Consider the following 23,877-nt stretch of genomic DNA (forward strand, 5'->3'; position numbering starts at 1 on the left):
TCCATGGACTACAAATCCGCCATTTCTGGACTACATTTTCATACATGCACTCCGCTCACACTCACACATGCTTCCTTATCTAGACTGATTACACTCACACCACCTGAGGATTGTCAGAGACTGATTGCACACACTATTTAAGCTACACACTCACTCATTCACTTTGCTGAGTCTTGTTAACTGTTATAGTAACACTACAACATGTTTTCCCTTGTCTTGTTTCTCCGTGTTAAGAACTTAGCCTAGCTTATCCTTTTGTCCTTGTTTGCTGCCTGCCTCCTTGCCTGTTGTTCGACTACGATTCTGGATTGTCTGCAACTCTGCATATATCTGTTTGCACCTGAATTGACCTTTGCTTGCCTGACTACTGATTAAACCTGCATTTAGATCTAAACCTCAGTTGTTTGTGTCACTCCCCGTGGTTACAGTGTAATTGTAAAGAAACTGTTAATTAATTAATAATGTTAACTAAGTCCTCCAGAAAAACTAAATATTGCTCTTATAAAGTAACTTTGTATGCATATATGCTAAATAAAGCAGAAATCCACCCACAGGACAACACAGACAGGACCACGTTGCCATAAATTCTAATAATGATGCAGCTGACAGGTCAAATAATGCAATTCTTCCTATTATATTGCATGTACAAGAATCTGTCATGAGGTGAAAATTGGCTTTTAGCATGATGCACAGATTTTTGGGGAAGACATGTACGCACTGACAGTGATCTTTAATCACAAAACATTCATTTTCAGCAGGGCGTTTCTAAACATGCGGTCATAACAGCACAACACCAAGCTGGAATCTAATTTTCATGCAAAAAAAGTGGTGTAGCCTTCCAAAGAATATCGCCTTTAGCGGATCATAACCCGACCTGATCTTTCCACACACTTATCAAGTAAAATGAGACATTTCAGTATGAATATTTTTTCACATTAGTGAGGATTCATGGCTGGTGGGGCTTGCCTCCATGTCACTGTCACCATCGTTCTCTCTCTCTCTTTTTTTTTACAAAAACATGCAGACATGTGGAGAGGAAGAGACTAAACAAATCTCTCAGAGTGAAGTTCCTTCTTAGTAGTGATTAGGGCTCCGTTTTTGTGCCAAATTCATCTTAAAACAGATGGCTTGGCCCCCCTGCTGAGCCAGGCATGATCCGAACACCTCACTTTATCTAACATTTAAAGAGGATTTTCCCTCTAATGAAGTATGAACTATTGCCCTTCACGCTTTACCCAGTTTTAATGGAACAAATCACCTGATACTTCCTATATGTCACTGCAGGTGGAAGGAAATGACATATTATATTTAGCATTTGCTTAACATTTTTTATTTTAAATTACCGACAGGTTTCCGAGAACCAGATTTTCCTCACTTTCTACAATAGCTGTTTCATTATCTGCCAAGCAAATGTGAATTTACCTGACAAAAACAAAGGAAAATGAATGCTCAAGGCCACAACACATCAGCAAGCATGACTTGAGGCACAGATGAATTCTTTTCCCACATTTGGCAGCGTCTGCTTTGCATACTTTTCAGAGTGGTTTGCGTAAGACGTCTTAATCAGGACAATGAGGCAAAATACCAGCAAAACTGATTAGCATAATGCTAAATAAATAAACACGGTAATGTCGCAATTCACATTCAACGAGTTACAAGACCATAACAGATCAGGGCTGGGGTTTAGAGGTAAGAGGAAATCCAAGGAAGCTTTTCTTTGTTTTCTTTTCTTTCTTTTTTTTCCTCGAACCAGGGACTGGCTTTGTCTATTTTGGATTAATAAATGCAAGACTCTCCTAACGTTTGTTTACTGCTGTGTGACAGAGAGAAAGAGTTTGGGGGGATCAGTTGTGTGCCATGGTGTCAAAGGAATAAACAAAATGGAAAAAAAAAAGGAGCGGAAAGAACAATGCTTGCATTTCTGTAGGCTTCTTAGTCAGGCATAAAGTGCACTTGGGACTGTGTGTTGTTTCTTTGCCATGTCTATTATCTAATCCTGTGCAAACTGCTTTTGTGAATGGCTGGGTAATTCTGGTGTACCATGAAGAGCGAGGCCTGTCACAAAACAGAACTGAACCTGTGATAAAACACAACTCATCGTACTGTATATATAATTAGCTCATGCTATATTATAGTGAGCCATCATGGTGGCTCAGTGGTTAGCACTGTTGTCTCACAGTAAGAAGGTTGCTGGTTCTAGTCCCGGCTGGATCAGTTGGCATGTCTGTGTGTAGTTTGCATGTTCTCCCCATACTGAAAACTCTAATGTTTGCTTAAACAATTAGGTAAAGTTGACTGAATATAACTTAAAATTTTGCATTTTGGTCCTATCACTTAAAAATATGAGTTATTTAAACGTATGTACCAGGGAAATGAATAGACTTAAGATTTCAAGTGTAGTGAGCTCAAAATCATAATTAATCCTTTGAAAAAAAAAGGTCATTTTCACAAATGTATTCTTGATTTTTTTATGTTCAAATGTATTCTTGAACCTTTTAAGTACAAGGTCTTTTTTTAAATCAGAAAACAAATGGTTTCAGATATAGTTATTCATCATAATGTGAATAAATGGCTACTCATTTTTTGTAAAAAATTATTTAAACATTTTCCATAGTATATTATTACACACATGCACAGACATGCATATATATATATATATATATATATATATATATATATATATATATATATATATATATATATATATATATATAGTAACAAAATGTCACTTGTTTTTTTTTTTTTTTTTTTTTTTTTTTAATCATGGAATAATGGAAATAAAAATGTTGTAAACTCGTTGCCTCAATTCAATTGAGTAATGGAGTCCCCCAAAACTTGCACATTTAAGTTTATTTAACTGGCCGGTTTTGTAGACTATATTATATGTATAGTCTATGTATAGTCTACAAAACAGGCAGGTTAAATAAACTTAAATATGCAAGTTTTGGGGGACTCCATTACTCAATTAAATTGAGGCAAAGAGTTTACTCAATTAATTTAGTTCAGTCAACTTATAGGAATTTTCAGTGCATGTCCGCGTGGGTTTCCACCGGGATGTGAATGTGAAAGTGTATGGGTGTTTCCCAGTACTGGATTTTGGCTGGAAGGGCATCCACTGCGTAAAACATATTCTGGATAAGTTGGCAGTTCATTCCTCTTTGGCGACCCCTGATAAATCGAGATACTAAGCCAAAGAATAATGAATGAATGAATATGTTATATACTATATTATATATTATAATTATTTTGTAAACAAGCCATGTGTCGTCAACTATATAGTTCACATCAGAACACTTCAGGATCCTCATCACAATGCACTACAAAACCAACAACAAAAATCACAACTCAGCAACAGCATAGCAACACTTTTTAAACAAATTAGAACACCTCAACAACTGCATTGCAATGCTTTACAATCCATAAAAGGACACACATAGCACATAGCAACAAAACCACATAGCAACACAATGTAAACAAACACCTGCAAAATAATAAAAACCTGCAATAATAAACTATTAACAACATATCACTAACAACTTGATTAATAAAAAAGAAAATTAATCGGGTATCATATTTAACGGAAATATATAAATGACTAACATAATTAATATAATTGTCCTAACATTATTTCCACAGTTAATGTTTTATATAACTGATGTAGTCATACTTTATTGTAAAGGCACCCGGTCAGTGCCTGGATGGGAGACCATATGGGAAAGCTAGGTTGCTGCTGAAGTGTTGTGAGGCCAGCAGGGGGCGCCCCAGTATGTTGATGGAGACTCTATACTGCTCAGTGAGTGCTGTCTTTCGGTTAAAACTGAGGTCCTGACTCTCTGTGGTTGTTAAAAATTCCAGGATGTCCTCTGAAGAAGAGTAGGAATTTAACCCTGACATACTGGCCAAAATTTGCCCACTGGTCTCTGTCCATCATGGCCTCCTAACCATCCCCATATCATAATTGGCTTCATCACTCTCTCTCTTCTCCACCACATCACTCCACATCAGTTTGCAGTTTGGTGCAATATCGCGTCATCCAGGTGGTGGATGAGGAGACCACCCCCCCCACCCCCTAAAAAATGTGTAAAGAGCTATGAGTGCACTTGATGTGCAAAATTTTCTAATGACCGATTTAATAAATTGTTATAAAAATAAAAAAGCAAGTTTAATATTTTATCCATTATGACACATATTATACAACTAGAACACTGCGTAACCAGAATAATCCTCCCTGTTTTTGTAGTACTAGACATGTAATTTTGGCAGTGGAGACCAAATAGATATCTAATTTTATGAGATAACATTTTTACGAGCATAAAATATTCATTTTGAACAGAAGAGTTGATGGATTGACACATAATATGCAACAGCAGGCGGATGCAATTTTTTTTTCTTTCTACAGTATGCATTTATGCAGAAACTGTGAGCATGGGAACATCACAGCCTCCAGATACTGAAGAAACTCTAGAAGACATCAGCATTTTATCGTTTATTACGGAGAAATAAAAGCCTCATTGAGCCTTTGGGAATACCGCAACAAACCCTCAATTCCGCAATTAAATAACCCGCTACTGTTCCCAGACCTGAGCAATGCCTGTTCACATGAAAAAAAATGGCAATCATTCGGCTCATTGTAAATCATGCTCTTTCTTTTCCGCTCCATGTCCTGATTTAGCCTTTCAATCACCATTACAACCCCCTCTCGCTGTCACTTATGACCACCCACAATTCACCTCTTTCTTCAATCATCTGAGCTAATAACATAATAAAGACTATACATAATCTGCAGGACACCGGTTGGTGGGTTTAAGCAACTTTATAATGCAACATTATTTATGACATCATTAGCCAAAGTGCCATCAGTCAACCACCGTTTCCAACCTTTCAGATCCGATAGCTGTGATTTTTAAAATGGCAATGAACCAATGTACAAAGGTAATTTAATAGGATGTGCATCTGCATGATATTTTATGATGTTTCGAGTCAACACGAAATCAAAATTGACCCCATTTACTTTCTTTAGGCACAATGCTGGTCTTATTTTTCATGATTCATTGAGGTGCATTAGTTTAAAAGAGGAAAGGTGGATTAGGAATGTTGCATCAATGTGTAATAACTTGCGTCTGAAGCAACATTTGTTTTAAAGTGTTTCTGTAGCACAGGCTCATCCTAAAAAATGTAGCCTTATATACGTTTCTGGTGATCATGAATTATGTAGCCAGAAGTACATATGATTGTATTTCGTCTATAAAACGAATGCTACAGGGGCGGTATGATGCGCTTACCAGCTGACCTCTTACCTCCATATGGACGGCTTTCCCACTGTTACCAGTTTGTACAGTTAGTTCACCATGTACGTTGCCCGACTTGAGACGCAGAGTTGAGCATGGTGACGGTGTTCAATTCCGGTGAAGAACAGTTTCAGAAAGCAGGTAAAATTAAAAGTAGCCAAAAATAAAACAAACAAGGAAATAACATGGTGAAAATGTGGTAAAAATATGGTGAGGGCTTTTCTTTTTCTGGATTGATTTTGAAAACACTGTTGGTTGGCTTTATGGAGGTGGGCGGGTCAATCGGTGCTTTTGAATACACTTTTGGTTGGGTTTATAGAAAAGAGCGGTTTAGTCAATCGGTCAGTCAGTCAGTTGACAGCGAACTCTGGTGGATTTACATGAAAACAGCAGGCACAAATGGCACACACAAGAGAAATTTGAGATCTCAAAAACTGTACACAGCAGCCCAAAAACAAACAAACAAAAACTGCAAAAAAAAAAAAAAAAAAAACTTACCTCCTGGGATATATTTCACAATCTCCAGAAATGTACATAGTGGTACACTTTCAGAATGTGCCTGGGTTGTGTTTCTGAATCATAAAATAATAATACTAATAAAAATATAAAAACACATTCTCATAAAAGTTGACTACATAACCCCCTTAGACCTGATTTACTGTCCAAATATCAAAACTAAATGTAGAAGTGCATTTGCTATGTTTTTTTTACGCTTTCAGAAATTAGACAAATTTTTTATTTATTTATTATTCATTTTTTTTATTCATTCATTTATCTAATTTTAATCAAGCCTAAATAGCATAAATGCATAAAATAGCCAATGTGAAATTAAAATTAAATAATACAGATTGTTGTTCTTTGATTTAGTCCGGAAAGACATCTGAGGTCTGGTTATAATGGAAAAATATGTTTAATGTCTAAACCATTCAATTAATATTTTTCCATTCATTCATTTTCTTGTCAGCTTAGTCCCTTTATTAATCCGGGGTCGCCACAGCAGAATGAACCGCCAATTTATCCAGCAAGTTTTTACGCAGCGGATGCCCTTCCAGCCGCAACCCATCTCTGGGAAACATCCACACACACATTCACACTTATACACTACGGACAATTTAGCCTACCCAATTCACCTGTACTGCATGTCTTTGGACTGTGGGGGAAACCGGAGCACCCGGAGGAAACCCAAGTGAATGCAGGGAGAACATGCAAACTCAACACAGAAACGACAACTGAGCCGAGGCTCGAACCAGCTACCCAGCGACCTTTTTGCTGTGAGGCGACAGCACTACCTACTGCGCCACTGCTTCGTCCCCTTAGTATTTTTGGAAACAATTTTTAATTTATTTTTTTTTGTTAATTTTTCCTGCCCTCCTAGCTCATAGACAAGGGGAGATGTAACATTAAATGACAAAAGTCCAATATCATGGACAGCAGGGTTTAAATTTAGTTAAATGATCTGGAAGTAAAAAAGTAACAAACAAACAAACAAACGAATAAATAGATAAATAGATAAATAAATAAATAAATAAATAAATAAATAAATAAATAAATAAATAAATAAATAAATAAATAAATAAATAACATGATTTGACATTTGATGTTGATTGTATTGCACTCAGGAACCCACATGACATTTTTTTATATTAATACTTTTATTATGTTTTATAATTCAATCAGTTCTGAAAGAAAGGGAAGTGTAGAACGCCAGTAAAAGCCCAGACAGCAGCTGAAATCTCTTAGTAGTTCTTCAGCAACCCACTGGCCTTTATCATTGTAAACTAATATTAGCTACTTAGTCCAACATCTATATTACCAGGATGATGAAGATGAAACCAGGGTGGACATTTTAGCAAGACAGTGATTTAAAACACTGCCTAGAAAACTCTCAAATGCTTTCAGAAAAGAAAAAAAAATCAAGCTGCAGATGGGCCCAGCCAATCACCTAACTTGAATTCAATAAAAAATACAAAATAAAAATTAGTTTTGATACGCGAGACCCACAGAACCATAAAAATTTTTATACTCTGTTGAAGTGTGTAAATAAAATTACACCTGGGCAAAGCATGTGACTTCATTCTCCAGAGGCGTCTTTAAGCTGCCATTTTCAATATATATATATATATATATATATATATATATACATATATATAGAATAGATCTTTTTTTTTTTAAATATATTGTGTAAATCGAAAATACTCAGTAGACATAAAGGAGTTTAAATTAACTCAATATTCTCAAACATATCATCTAAATGTATTATACCAACAGCTGGTTTTATAGCGATTTGACATTTGAATGAAGTTGATTATGAAATGATCCGTGATTATGAGTCAAATCAGTCCTTCATTAGCAGCGATTCAGATGTATCGCTTTAGGTCACAAAGTTGTGGTGACTAATGAAATGTCTATTCACTAGGACAAATTATCATGTGGCCTGATTATCTTGTAAACTCAGCAAAAAATAAATCATATCCAGGAAAAAAATATACTTGTTTACACTGATAAACTGTTTGAGGACTGTACAGAAGCATCCACTTATAGCTGGAGTATTTCAATAATAATTTACAGTAGTTATGCATATAATAATGTGAAGATGTCTTTGCTCTGTAAAAATTTCACATGAGGGCTTATAATTTTGCCTTCAACTGTACATATGAGATCTATAACAAAGCATAAAGTAAAATGTTCCAATTAATCAAGCTTTTAAAAGCAAACATCCTATTTTTACACAATAAATGATTACAAGACATCAATGGATCTACATATATTTGAATTTCAATTGTACATGCATCAGTTTGAAGATGCAAAATGGCTGCAGACGGCATTTCATATTGACTCTAAAGCAGACGGAGCTTCTCAGAAAGTTAAGCTGGATCACGTTCACCTCATATCTGAGGATTTCAATCCCAGATGAGCACAAACGAATCATCAGGAGGCTCAAGCGGATCAAGGGTTTATACTGTGTTTACAAAGACGCAACCGACTGGGCTTTTTCTGTGTGTGTATGTGCGTCTCAACAAGCTTTGCTGAGAAAGATGGAGGAAACTGTATGTAGAGTGAACGCAGAAGAAGATCTGTGCCCTCAACAAAAAGTCTGATAAATGAAAAAAAAAATCACTCAGAATAAAGGAGATGCGCTCAACGTTGTCTGGGAAAATTTGAGAAGGGTCTTTACAGACTCAATCCAATAATGGCAGATGGGAGAACTGCTCCAGATCGTTTGAAATCTTCCCATTCTCAGGATTTACCTGCAGAAATCATCTTTCATTCATCTTCACAGCACAATCTGTTCATCATCAACCGCTATCCAAACAGCCTTTTCAGCAAACCATTCAGATCATTCATTGCTGTCTGTCAGTGTTACTCTTGTGCTCTTTTTTTTTTTCTTAAAGAAGAGTTTACCTCAAAAAATAACATTAAATTGTAATGTATTTTTCAAACAAGAATGTTGCTATTTTTACATTTCTGACTTAAGATAGTTCATCCAAAAAATACTTAATATTATACTAAGTACCTTAATATTATACTAAGTACCATTTTATATAATACTTAATAAAATACTTAATATTTACTTAACTTTTTAAGGTATTTTAAACTGTAACAGTTCACTTTCATAATAGGTGAGACACAACATAGGCTCATTCTGAAAAAAAAAAAAAAAAAAAAAGGAGCCTCATATACTGTTGGAATATCTAACCAATACCGTGCATGTTCAATAAAAAAGGTCAGGACAGGGTTTTCTTCAATGTAAAAAAAATAGTATTTCATTAGATAATAATGAATAATTCAAGGACAGAGCTCTGGGTTATGTTACCCCAATGCAATGCATATATTCATATATATATATATATATATATATATATATATATATATATATATATATATATATATATATATATATATATATATATATATATATATATATATATATAAACATAAGTATTTTACGTTTTGTCAGTTTAGTGGCTAATTCATATGAATTCGTCGTACGAGTTCAGTCGTACAAAAATGTAAGATTTTTAAAAGGAGGCGTGGCACCCCACCCCTAACCCCAACCGTCATTGGGTGATGAGAAAATCGTACTAAATTGTACGAATTAGACCGTACGAATTCATACAAATTAGCCACTAAATCAAAAAGTTACGAAATGCCGTGAGATTGTGTTGATTTATTCTTATTTTGCTATTTCCCTCTTGTCAGCAGTTCCTTCAAAAATGTATGCAACACAGTAAGAAAAAAGAAGTATGCTTGGCAAAAATATGGCATCATACAAAATAAAAATATTGATTAATCTGTTGTTAGTCTAAACATTTTTTTTTCTAATAAAAAATAAAGACACAAAAGTAATATAAATTATAAAGTAATATACATTTTCCAAAACTTTATAAAATGCTTCCATCAGAAAGGTCTCTCATTTGAATACAATAATGCATCTTGTAAAAAAGGCCATCTATTTTACAGCTTGTTTTCTTGGCTGACAGCTCAACACTTACTCGCTCCGATTGTGTTATTGACACCCACGTCCACCTCATTTCTCCCCGCCACCTTTTCTCAGATTAATTCCCAGAAATGACTGCAATCTCATCTGTCTGAGCCAACCTATCATTAGCTCCGTGATCTTTTCAACATAACTTATAAAGACGTGGATCTGCACATTGGAGTCAAGAGAGGTATTTACCAGCAAGGCAAAAGCGAAAAAGACAAGATGTTTTAAGTCACATATTTGCAGTCATATCAGTATCAGAACTCTTTGATTTGCTTTTGTCTGTATCATAGGTGAGTTAGGGATTATTCCCACAATTTGTTCACATAGCCAATGCCAAAAGATCCATCAAGTAGGGCTGCACGATATTTGATAAATCTGACATTGTGATATTTAGTTTTTCTGCAATACATTGAGATATGATTGCAGTTTCACCAGATGACTTGAAAAGCTCTATTTGAAAAGAATTCATTTATTTAGACAGAGTGTATTTTAATATTAAATATAAGTACAAACATGGATAAATATAATAGAGCAAAGATACAAATAAAATAATCAGTGTTTTACAGTTTCTGCAGTCAAACAGAATTCAGGTACAGAAGTTGAACAAATGTAAAATAGCATTGCATAGTCTTCATTGTGTAAATAATTCATTCATTTCAGCAATTCAACACATATTGATAAGGAGTTGCCACAGTGGAATGAACCACCAACTTATCCAGCATATGATTTAGGCAGTGGATGCCCTTTTAGCGGCAACCCAACACGTGTGAAACACCCATACACACTCTTACCCAATTCACCTATACCCGCATGTCTAAACTGTGGGGGAGCACCTGGAGGAAACCAATGCGAACATGGGGAGAACATGCAAACTCCACAGTAAATATTTCAATACAATGTATCCTTATTAAAGTTTTGAACAGGACATTTGTTTTATTATTATGGTTAAAGACTGCACAGATCTCATATGTTCTGAATTTTGGGTGATGGTCAACTATATTTCCAACTAAACACTGTACACCTTGCAATGTGACTATATGATTGCTAAAACAATATATTGTGCAGCCATAGCAGCAAGTTTTAAACCAGGCTGTTGTTGTTTCTAATGCAGCATATAAGGTTATATGTAAGAGCATGTATGTTTTAAAGGGTCAGTTCACAGTTAAAATTGTTTAGATGGAGTCGGAGAGCTCCCTCATCCTCCATAGACGGCAATGCTTCTGTTTGAAGTCCAGAAAAGGAAACAAAAGTTTTGTCAAAAGATTTAATCTGACTTCAGTGGTTCAACTGTATTCATACTAAGCTCCAAGAATAAATCTGTGTGCCAAAAAAATTAATTATAATAAAATAAAAATAACTGTTGCCAATGACTTCTTTTTCACAACAGGTTAGGATGTGTGTTTATTAACGGATATACACTGTAAATAATTGCTGTAAAATTTACAGTATTGCTGGCCACTTTGGTCGTTATTAATATACAGTTGTCGTTATTAATATACAGTGCGCTTGACAATTTCACAGTATTACTGGCAGTTTTTTACAGTAGTACTGGCAACATTTTTAAGCACACTGTAATTTAACAATTACAACTCTTGTGTAATTTTACCGCACAATTGTAATTGCTAATTTACAGTACAACTTGTACATTTTAAAGTATTATTGGCATTCAGTAATACTGTAAATTTTACATCATATGAAATTTGCCATTAGAGTGAGCAGTGTGGCTTGCAATGGATGTTTTGCCCATGCTAAAAGAGCCTCTGACCTGAGGTGAAAGATAAGTAAATAAATTAGTTTTACAATTTTTTTGGTGTACAAGAGTGTTCTTGGAGGTTCATATGATTGCAGTTGAAGCAGTGAAGTCACATGGGATGTTTTTTTTTTTTTTTCAAAACCACTACAACACCAAGCGTTTAACCATCTTTAATTTAAAAATTGTAGTAAAAATGATTACAACTTGATTACAAGAATGTGGAGATACATGAAACAGCGATATATATATATATATATATATATATATATATATATATATATATATATATATATATATAGTAATAATAATAAGTCCAATAACTGAAATGACCTGATCTCCCAAGGAAATGTATCCATTTTTATATTTTGCAAGTTTAGTGGCTAATACAGTCATACAAAAATGTATGATTTTAAAAAGGAGGTGTGGCACCCAACTCAGCCCATGAAACTTTTTTGAATCAGTGACTACTTCGTGTGAATTCGTACAACGTTATTTGTATATTTTAGTATGATTTGCATATTACCAGTGGATCCTTTTCACAAGCCTGTTATGACATGTTTAACGGTCATCAGCATCTTAAATCCTGGAACATTTTTATTACTTAGATTTTTTTTAAATGTATGAACATTTATATATGTTTATGTACGTATTACAAAAAAACTAATTAGCGCTTGTGCCTAATGTGTCAATAATGTTATTCTCTCTATTGGCTGCTGTTATCAGTCTCACACTATTTTTTTTCCTTTTTCTGAAAGTCTATTAGAACATCACCGTTGAGTTTTTAGTTTATTATTTGAGCAAATAGGATTGTACAAAAAAAAATATTTGTTGTATTCTCCCATTCACTGCGCAAGTTTTCTCAACTATGACGACTTCTTCTACTGAGACACTGGGAAATGTGAAAAGGGTCTGTTGGATTTAAGGGTGGAGTTTGGTGCCATGCCTCCTTCTAAAACTCTTACACCTTTCTACAACTGTATGCATTTGTATGAATTAGCCACTAAACTGACAAAATGTAAAATACATTCTCAGAAATAAAGGTACACAAGCTATCACTGGGGTGGTACCTTTTTAAAAGGTACACATTTGTATTTAAAAGGTCCATATTGGTACCTCAAAAGTATATATTAGTACGTAAAAATTTTAAGATGAACACTTTTGTACTTTTTAAGTACTAATATGTACCCTTGAGGTATTAAATTGGATCTTTACAGTACTAATTTGTACATTTTGAAAAGGTACTACCCTAGTGACAGCATGAGTACCTTTATATCTGAGAGTGTAGTTACATTTTCTCTTGAGATCAAGCTGGAAATACTGTACGAAGGATTGGAGTTTGTTTTACAAGTGAACAGTGTACAAGTCACTCAAAGTAAAAAAAAATAAAATAAAAAAATACAAAAACACAGGATTCACCATCTGGATTAGGTCAGGACAAACTTGACCTTCTGCCTTTATGATATGGTTTACAAATCTCATCAAAAATTGAATGCCTGTACAGTTTCAGACTCAATTTGATATGAAACCATACTTTCCGCAATCCAATCAATTCTCAGTTGATAAAATCTAGTACTGTCCTTATTTTTTTTTCTTCACATTGAATATTTAAGTCCACTAAAAATGCGGCATTACAGAAGTAAAATCGGTTTAGATTGTTGCATCATGTTGTATTTAAAATGAAAGATAACATAGATAAGCACAACAATCTCCAAAATCATCCATCCCTTCAATTAAATCAAGCCATTTAAAACTAGTTCATAAGCTAAATGGTTAAACCAACCCTCAAAATGTGTAACACACTCCATAAATAGGCAGTAGCTGGAGCGAGAACATTGAGCTCCATAATGCAATCACAGACTCCTCTCTGCAGTAATCAGCATCAAATGACCAGACAGAATCTCTCCAGTGACCTGTACACTAATCAAGGTTACCATGTACATAGACCCGGCAAGACACACTGCAATTATCCATTCACTCTCTCCAGCAAGCATGTCTAAAGCATTAACAGAGGTTTTGAGTACCATAGCCATGGATCACTTAACTGGGCTTATTTATGGTTAAGCGCACCATGTGTTGTCTATGGATGGTTTACTTGGAAAGACTGACACAGAGGCTTTAGTGTAATCTATATAATGTATTCCTGTAACTAACCTGATCGTTTTTTTGTTGTTGTTGTTGTTTTGTTTTTTTTAACCAAACAAGAATGATGGCTTATCATGAGTTTTTTATTTACTTTATAATGATTTGTTTGTTTGTTGAGGAAAACAAATACCATACATTTTTTTACCAAAACTGTTTTAATTAAATGTATGCTTTGTTTTACATACACAGTTGAATTCAGAATTATTAGCCATCCTTTTATTTATTTATTTATTATTATTATTATTTTTAAATATTTCATTAATTATGTTTAACTGTCACAACCTGTCTTCCTCGTGTGTTTGTTTTCCTCATGTGACCTTCACCATGTGCATCTTTGTTGTAGTTCCCGCCATAATTATGTTGATCACTATCACCTGTGTCTTACCCCTGTGCCCAATCAGTGTCATTTCCCTCATGTGTATTTAAATCCTAAAATTCAGTTTCTTCATTGTCTGGTATTTTCACTATGCTGATGTCTGTCTTCAGTCTGTGTTCGTCCTGTGTTCGTCCTGTGTTCATCTCCGTAAGTTTTGTAAATAAATATGTGTTTTAATAATTCTGATATCCCATGCCTTCTTCAAGTGAACCCAGGCGTTACATTAACAGAACAAGGAAATTTTCACAGTATTTTTTTCTTTTTGATAATTTTTTTTTTCTTCTGGAGAAGTTTGTTATTTTGGCTAGAATAAAAACAGGTTTTAATTTTTTAAAAGCCATTTTAAGGACAAAATAAGTTACACAGAAACGCCAACTGACTCAGCCAAGGCCTGAACCAGTGACCACAGCATGATGAGCCTACTGCGTCACTGCATCACCCCTGACACAATTTTCTAATCAGGCAATCACATGGCAGCAACTCAATGCATTTAGACATGTAGACATGGTCAAGACAATCTGCTGCACTCCAAACTGAGCATCAGAATGGCGAAGAAAGGTGACTTTAAATGTGACATGGTTGTTGGTGATACATGGGCTGGTCCATACTTGTCAACATTGGATGTAAAAATATTGATATGCCCATCATAACCACCCAAAAGCAACAGTTAAATGGTTAAATTTAATTGTCTGATTACATTAAATAACAGAGCTGTCACTGTCAACTGCACACATCTAATGTTATAATGAAAGCATTCTTTCCTCATTTTTATGCTCATTTGAGAAAAAAATAGTTTGAAATGTTAATGTTATTACTTTTAATATTTTTATTTTTTATAATTATTTTTGGGGGGTTTTCAACTTTATTGGATAAGACAGTAGAGATCATTGACAGGAAAGCATGGGGGGAAATAGGGGAAGGATTGGCATAGGACCGTGAGGTGGGAATCGAATTCTGGTCGCCGTGAGCACTAACCAATACACCACTGGCTCCGACATATGTTGTTATTATTATTATTAATTATGTGTAAATGTCACGCAGCCAACACCCAGACTTTCGCTCTACTTCAAATCACCTGTACAATATCCGCTTGGGAAACAGCATCTATTTATCACTATGGAGCGTGTCAGCTGCTATAAAGTGTCACCCACTGCTACACTGTAAAAAATTTCCCTGTAAAAAAACGGTAATCTACTGGCAGCTGTGGTTGCCATTATCATACTGTAAAAAAATGGTGCCCTACCGTTTTTTAAATTACCAGCATGATACTGTTTTTGTTAGCAACAGTATTCTACTGTTGTGGAACTGTAAAAATACAGTGCCCTACTGTTTTAAATTAACAGCATGATACTGTTTTTTTAGCCACAGTAATCTACTGTTATGGAACTGTAAAAATACAGTGCCCTGCCATTTTAAATTAACACCATGATACTGTTTTGTAAAATACAGCATACCACTGTTATTCTAAGGTAAAAATACAGTGCCCTACCTTTTTTACATTTTATCTACAGCATGCATCTGTTATTTAGAAGCATAAAGCTGTTAAATTACAATCCATATTTAACCATATTATTTCAGATTAAAATGATTCAAAAAGAGAAATAAATCCAAGTTATATTTCACATTTTTTATTTTCAAACAACACAAAATAAAGTCTGCATTGTGTTTGTGAAAATATTAAGCCAAAGAACAGGCAAAAATTGTAAGTTCTCCAGAAATGTTAAGATCGTTTTCAGCATTGTACAACAAGAAGCAACTTACCGAATGTCATAGAAAAAATTTAATAAATAGCCACTTTACAATTTAGTCTTGGATATAAAATATAAAAATATATAGCCCAAAAATGAGCTTCAGCAAATAAAGAAAAAAAGGCCTCTGTGTTGCAAAAGTAGGGGGGTGCAAGCAAGCTGCATTTTAAATAAAGTCCCATTCAAAGTCCATTAGTTTCTTTAAAAGGTTTGAAACCTTGGGGTTTACAGTCATGGTCTTCTTCTGAACTGTCTTGCCAGTTTTTTTTTTTTGACGTCACATTTCCTCTCACAGCCTTGGTTCCCCTCTCTGGATTTATGCCAGCAAAGCATCTGAATAATAAGAATAAAAGATTTTCTGTGAACAAGGTATTTAAAACTGTATGACTTACAAAAATAAATAAACTATCTGCAAAAGTGATTTTCTGTTCTGAAAGAAAAATTTTGTGAAAAAGCACATGCATTTTTGCAGCACTAAAATGGTTTTCCCTGAAAAAAGGTTATTATTATATGATGAAGATTAAAGACATGAAAAGGGCATTCAAATGTTAAAATGTTTGATTTTTGAACAACACCAGTGACGTGTGTGTACATAGTTAAAGTCCCTATTTGCTATTATATATGTACAGTTGAAGTCAGAATTATCAGCCCCTTTTTTTGAATTATTTATTATCATTATTTTCCTAATGATGTTTAACAGAGCAAGGAAATGCTCACAGTATCTGATAATATTTTGTTTTATTTTGACTAGAATAAAAATAGTTTTAATTTTTTTTAAATATTGATTTTATGGTCAAAATTACTAGCCCCTTAAAGCTATATAATGTTTAGATAGTCTACAGAACAAACCATTGCTATATAATGACTTGCCTGATTACCCTAATCAGCCTAGTTAACCTAATTAACACAGTTAAGCCTTTAAATGTCACTTTAAGCTGTATAGAAGTGTCTTGAAGTATATCTCGTCAAATATTATTTACTGTCATCATAACAAAGAGAAAATAAATCAGTTATTAGAGATGAGTTATTAAAACTATTATGTTTAGAAATGTGTAGAAGAAATTCTCTCCGTTAAACAGAAATTGGGGAAAAAAATAAACAGGGGGCAAATAATTCAGACTTCAACTGTATATAATATAATATATATATATTTTCCCCAATTTCTGTTTAACAAAGAGAAGATTTGTTCAACATTTCTGAACATACTAGTTTTAATAACTAATTTGTAAAAACTAATAACTGATTTCTTTTATCTTTTCCATGATGACAGCAGATAATAATTACCTATATTTTCTTAAAATACTAGTGTTTAGCTTAAGGTGACATATAAACGCCTAACTAGGTTAATTAGGTTAATTAAAGTCATTGTATAACGATGGTTTGTTCTGTAAACAATCAAAAATATGTATTGCTTTAGGGGACTAATAATATTGACCTTAATATGTTTTTAAAAAAAATAGAAACTACTTTTATTCTAGCTAAAAATCAGAAAAAAATTCTCCAGAAGAAATAATATTATCAGAAATTCTGCGAAATATTCTTTGCTCTGTTAAACATAAATATGTAAATATTGAAAAAAGAAAAAAAAATCAAGGAGGCTAATAATTTTGACCACGCACGCACGCACGCACACACGCACGCACGCACGCACACACACACACACACACACACACACACACACACACACACACACACACACACACACACACACACACACCACATATAGTGTTCAGCATAAATAAACAGCCCCTTTAAAAAATGTATATTTGTATAAATTCCTCAGTGAATATAGACAAATATATATTGGTGCATTTAAACAAAACAGTTTTATTAAACAGAGTAATATTTTTTTCCTGTTTATTATTAAAGTTGTATTTATTTTTTTTCATCAAAATATTCACTGGCGTGTACTAAGTTTATTAGCTCCAATTTTGGCTTTGACTAATCTAATGTTTATGCACAAATATATAATTGTAAAGCATTCTATTTAAAATATTAATCTGAAGGACAGATTTTTTAGAGGTCATGTTTAAAGGCTATTCTGCTCACAAAGGCTGCATTTATTTAATCAAAAATAAAGTAAAAATGTTGAATTTTAAAGTGTTACTACTAGGGATGTAACAGTATCAGAATTTCACTGTACGATAATACCTCGGTATGAATGGCATACTTAATGAATAATTTACAGGAAAAACAAAACTAATGAAAAGACTCGAAAAAAGTGCCAAAAGTGTTTATTTACCTTAGCACTGAACATATCAATGACATACAAATTAGCCATCTATCTGTAAGTTTCGAAACAGGAACTTCAATTTTTAAATTTTAATAACAAAAAACTATTAAACTATATATATATATATATATATATATATATATATATATATATATATATATATATATATATATATATATATATATATATATATATATATATATAAAGTTTCAATTTAGTATTGTTGAAAACTCATCACATTCAACATTTAATCACTCACTCACTTAGATAGAGATGGTTTTTTTAAAGAAATGATCATATAACTATAATCTGGTAAAAGCTGGGATCTCTGGGCATGTCCCCTGCAACAGAAAAAAAACCCTCTCATTTGGGACTGAGGTTTCTGGGACAGAGAGATATGATTAAGCCAAGGTTGACAGCAGTGGGTAACGTTGTGTCTTTCCCCCACTTGAGAGGACAAGCCATGAGTGAGATAGAGGTCTCTTTGCATTACAAGTCAATGTCTGCATCAATCTAACAAGTGTGCTGTGTTCTGCAGTCCCCATGACTGTTTTTAGTCGTATTCCCCGACTTATATTTCACAACAGTCTGGCAGTGCCTGCATACCGGGTTTTTTCTTTGTCTGTCACCTTTTCTCCTTTCTTGTATCTTTTTAGAGAGAAACCGAAATGCTTCCACACATCCGATTTGAAACCCACTTTAGGTTTGATCATTTCCAGCTCTTTTTCTTCCCCGCTACTAGCACCACACTCCATTTCCGCATTACTGGATATGTAGCGACAACAGACTGCAAAGGATGATGGCCACGCCTGGGCTGATGGGAATTGTAGTTCCCGCTACCTCCCGTTCGCTTCATTCGCCTAAGCAAACTTTTCTAAGAAAAATAGTTTTATTGAGTCATGCGCCTACGGTAATATTGAAAAAAATTACTATTGCAGTATGACGGTATTTACAATTTTGTTACATCCCTAGTTACTACACAATTTGAATAATTCAAAATTTTCAATTTTTATTTTTTTTCTTATTGAACGTAGTTTCACATTTAATTTAGTGTCACATGATCCTTAAGAAATCATTATATTATTGGTACAAAACCACTAATATTGATTCTTATAATGATCAGTGCTAAAAAAAAGCTTCAAAGTATTTTGGAAACTGATACATTCTTTTACGATTGTTTGATAAAAAAAAAAAAAGTAAATTTTTTTTAAAATCTTTTTTGCATTATAAAAAATGTATTTACTTTTATTCATTCCTTCATTCATTTTCTTTTTGGCTTTTTCCCTTTATTAATCTGGGGTCGCCACAGCGGAATGAACCGCCAACTTATCCATCATATGTCTTACGCAGCGAATGCCCTTCCAGCTTCAACCCATCACTGGGAAACACCCATACACACTCATTCACACTCATACACTACAGACAATTTTAGCTTACCCAATTCACTTGTATCGCATGTCTTTGGACTGTGGGGAAAACCGGAGCACCCGGAGGAAGCCCACACGAACACAAGGAGAACATGCTAACTCCACATGGAAATGCTGACCCAGTCGAGGCTTGAACCAGCAACCTTCTTGCTGTGAGGTGACAGCACTACTGCGTTGTCTAATTTACTTTCATGCTTGAACAATTTAGTTTGATGAGTAAAAGTAATTAATTTTCAATGGTACTTTGAAATAGTATTGTATAATGTGTACTGACGTGGTGGCGCAGTAGGTAGTGCTGTAACCTCACAGCAAGAAGGTCACTGGTTCGAGACTTGGCTAGGTCAGTTGACGTTTCTGTGTGGAGTTTGCATGTTCTCCCCGTGTTTGCGTGGGTTTCTTCCTGGTGCTCTGGTTTACCCCACAAGTCTAAAGATGTGGTACAGGTGAATTGGGTTGGCTATATTGTTCGTAGTGTATGTGTGTGAATGGGTGTGTATGGATGTTTCCCAGAGATGGGTTGCAGCTGGAAGGGCATCCACTGCATAAAACATGTGCTGGATAAGTTGGCGGTTCATTAAGCTGTGGCAACCCTGGAATAATAAAGGGACTAAGCCGAAAAGAAAATGAATGAATAATGTGTATTGTATTGTTTCACAAAGTTATGACAACAACAATAAATGTTTATTCTTAGCAGATGGTTATATTAAGCACCATAAGAATTATGTGACACTGAGGACTAGTATTTTTAATGATGATCAAAATTTAACTTTAAAATACAAGAATCACATTTTAAACTAAATGCAATAAAATACCAGTACATGATTTAATTAGTTTATGATAAGTATATACTATTTAACTGACATTTCACTATATCACAGTTTTTGCTGTATTTGTCCTTGTTTCTATTACAGTATTGTTTAGCCTTTGTGAGCACAAGAAGCTTATTATACGACATAAAAATATATTTCTGATTCCAAACTTTTCACTTGTAGTGTATACACACAAACACACATGTGACAAGTTGGACATAACAATATTCTATTCCATGAAGTCCTCATGCTAAATTAAACAAAAAATATGTAAGTGCAAACATATTACCTTTGAAGGAATTCCAGTGTGCATGCTCTCCCTCACAGATTACTTTGCCTTCCATGCTGATCATCCATTGTTTTATCCACTGGCCCAAAGTATCATCTGAACCTTTAATAAATTGGTTGATTAAAGTATTATTTAGGAATTATTCTGGAGATTAATTATGTGATTTATCATTTGTTTTGAAAGGCTTGGTGTAGAAAGGGCCATGATAAAATTATGCAAGATGTGATAAAGCCATACAATATAATTTTTCAAAATTAAAATAAATATTTAAATAACTATAATAAGCAACTACATGAAATCAAACCAGGTAATCTGAGATTCAAAGATAATGAAAAGTGACAGAATGTCTTAAGCATGTGTTAAAACATTGACAATAGTATGTCAATAGTAATACTAAAGGATAACTAGGCTTCTAAAAGGCAAGTTTATTTCTTTGGCAAGTTTTAGGCAAGTTTTATTTCTTTATCAGATCAAAACAAATACATACATTTCTAACTAAATGAGACTTTGCTTTAATGAATTAAAAATGAATGAATCTATTTCGTCAAATACAAACCAGCAAAGTCTATAGCGGGACACAAATTAGATTTTTTCCCTATCTTAATCACAAAATACTTACCAGGCAGAATCAAATGAGGAGTCACAGGCAGGTTACCCATCTTTTCAAGATTAGCAGTGGTGGCAGACATCTATTGGTCAAAAATGAATTGTAAAGAATTTTCATTATAATAGCAGTTACTCCTTACTCACATCATCAAAAAGATTAAAAGCTCTGCCACTTTAGGTAACGTTACCAAGCATAAAATCTGATCGTAACTCTAGTCAATTTCTATATAAACCAACTGCAATAACGTAAAAATAACAAAGGTCTCACTCAATCTTAAAATGTTATTTTTAGAAGCACCGGAGTTGCAGATGAAAAGGTGTATCTGTAATAAAATGGACCAAATATGCAAGTTACACATGTAACCACATGAAAAAAAAAGATTCTGTACAATCTTCACTCAAAGTTCATGTAAAATCTAGGTTTAACATTCTTACCTGTGTGTGATGTGAAAATGAGTCCTCCAGCTATCGTTAGCTTGCTAAATTAGGCTAAAGTTACCCCCTTTCTCTTCTCAAGACATTCACACGGTCGGATCCTGCAATTCAATAAACAGGTGCTTTGGTTATATGTTGATTGGATGTTTATGGCATGATATTTAAAATTAATAAGTAATTTAAAGATAGTACGTTTACAGATATAGCTTCTTACCTCGTCGAAAATATCCAAATTATCCAATTATCCTTTCTTGTAAGTACCTTGGAGTTTCAAACAGAGGCACGCAGTTCAAATCTGTCATAAAATGCAGGGCAATGTACCAGTTCATGTAACCACAAATTATAACGTTCAACATTTGCACTGTTCCTAAAAGTTCAGGTAAAATATCCATCCAGGCTCCAGGAGATGTGAGGACTAACGTTACCGAGTCCTTATGCTAATCTTGCTTTTCAAATTCACACAGTCAAATCATTGTTGCAGTTGTGTGTTTATTGGATGTTTACATGTGATTTTAAAAACTAACAGGTACTTTACAGATAGTTAGTCACATTTGGAGCTGCAAACTTACCTCATGTAGAAAATCCAAAATGGCGTCTTGTGTACACAGAAAAAAATATGGTATAAAACCGTTAAATTACAGTGACCTTACTGTTGTTGCTCAACCACTCAAACTGAAGTGAGCAAGTCTTCCCATGATGCATTGTAAAAAACGGCAACTTGCTGTTTTTACATCAAAACAGTATTTTGCTGTTTATTTTCACCGTAAATTTACAGGAATTTTTTACAGTGTATTTGACTGTTTTGAGGATTGCATAGGAGGGACCACGACACCTGTAATGAAAAGGAAAGGGAATCCCGCCGTATTAATATTTATTTCAAAGTGTTTTCATGCCTATCTAAAACAAAAGGACAGAACAGACTCGCATTTAGGAGCAAGGGGTTTCCCCTGGTGGTTCAGCAGTATGAGTTGCTCATAGGAAGGATCGACTCTTTAATGTTTTTTCATTCCACCCTTCATAGAAAGGGAAATACAGGACATACCTTTATGGGATGAATGGTATGGGCTGATCTGAGTATTTTAGCAACTGATGATGTACTGGAATTTGCATGCACAACCATCTCTTGGGTTTACAGAAAATAGTCAGAAAAAGAGAAAATATCCAGTGAGCAGCAGTTCTGTGGGCACAAATGTCTTGTTTTTGCCAGAGTTCAGAGGAGAATGCCCAGACTGGTTCCAGATGACAGATGTCAATATGGACCGAAATCTCTGAGGAATATTTTCAGTACCTTGTTGAATCTAAACCACGAAGGATTAAGGCAGTTCTGAAGGCAAAAGTGGGTCCAAGCTGGTACTAGTAAGGTGTACCTAATAAAGTGGCCGGTGAGTATGTTGAAGTCAGAATTATTAATTATTATTGCTAGATATTTTTAAGGTTAGTAGCATTCAACCTAAGGTGCAATTTAAGAACTTAACTGGGCTAATTAGGTTAACAAGGCAATTCAGGGTTATTAGGCAAGTCAATGTTTAACAATATTAACCTTACTTTAAAATCTAATTTTCCATATTAATAATAATGCATTTGCTGCTTATTACTGAAGGGAGCAATGCAATATATACATACTCTTCCCTCTATCATTTATTTAATACATGCTCTTAAAGTATTGAGGTCATCATGTGTATTCACGCACATGGCAGTAGAACGTCATTGCTGATAAATTATTGTCTTTTTGCCCCCGGTCCAAATGAGCACAATCTCATGGATTCATCGAGATAATTCTTTACCAGCGTGCTTACCCAGAATGCAACAGCACACTTGAGCACTTAAGTAATACTTGACCTTGCTGGGATCAGAAGAGCTTCGTCTGCACCAAATTTGTTCCAAGCCAGATTGAGCCTCTTCTGAATTCCTCATCTAGGGTTGACCTTGCAGGCTGACAGCAACCAGTAGCAGATAATAATGGATTTTGTGCCGGGGAGCTTATCTTAAACAAGCCAATCTTCACCTGTGTGTGTCTCACAACATAGCTTGGTTAAAAGAGAGGTCAGCTTTACTGTGTGCATTTAATGAGACTCAAGCGTGATTGGGAATGTGCACCTGATAAGACTGTTTACAGCCCCGTACTGTGAGGAACGCTAATGCCGCAGAGATGCAACTCTAAACACTCTGTTCAAAGCTCAAACGTGTTGGGGAACAAGGCGCTGCTTATAAACAATTTAAGCATTATTGTTGTACTGATTATGTGGTTTCGCAAAACTTGGCCAAGGGTTTGTAAAGAGACACAT

The 23,877-nt window shown here is 34.3% G+C and overlaps 1 protein-coding gene and 1 long non-coding RNA gene across 5 annotated transcripts in view; one reads left to right on the plus strand and one right to left on the minus strand.

The window, feature by feature from the left end:
* cdh12b (cadherin 12b) overlaps window positions 1-23,877 on the plus strand; it is a 321,993-nt gene that overhangs the window by 147,013 nt on the left and 151,103 nt on the right. The gene's annotated exons all lie outside the window — the stretch shown is intronic.
* Window positions 15,201-22,198, minus strand: LOC101883229 (uncharacterized). 2 transcript variants are annotated; one of them, XR_012388157.1, is made up of 6 exons: window positions 21,807-22,198; window positions 21,593-21,693; window positions 21,426-21,480; window positions 21,171-21,240; window positions 20,552-20,653; window positions 15,201-16,126 (listed from the first exon to the last, which is right to left on the minus strand). It is a non-coding gene; the product is annotated as an uncharacterized lncRNA (long non-coding RNA). The 2 variants fall into 2 exon arrangements; XR_012388156.1 differs by lacking the exon at window positions 21,426-21,480 and having other exon boundaries at window positions 15,681-16,126; window positions 21,807-21,919.

Source organism: Danio rerio, chromosome 12 (assembly GCF_049306965.1).
Source record: "Danio rerio strain Tuebingen ecotype United States chromosome 12, GRCz12tu, whole genome shotgun sequence".
Classification (NCBI taxonomy): Eukaryota; Metazoa; Chordata; class Actinopteri; order Cypriniformes; family Danionidae; genus Danio; species Danio rerio.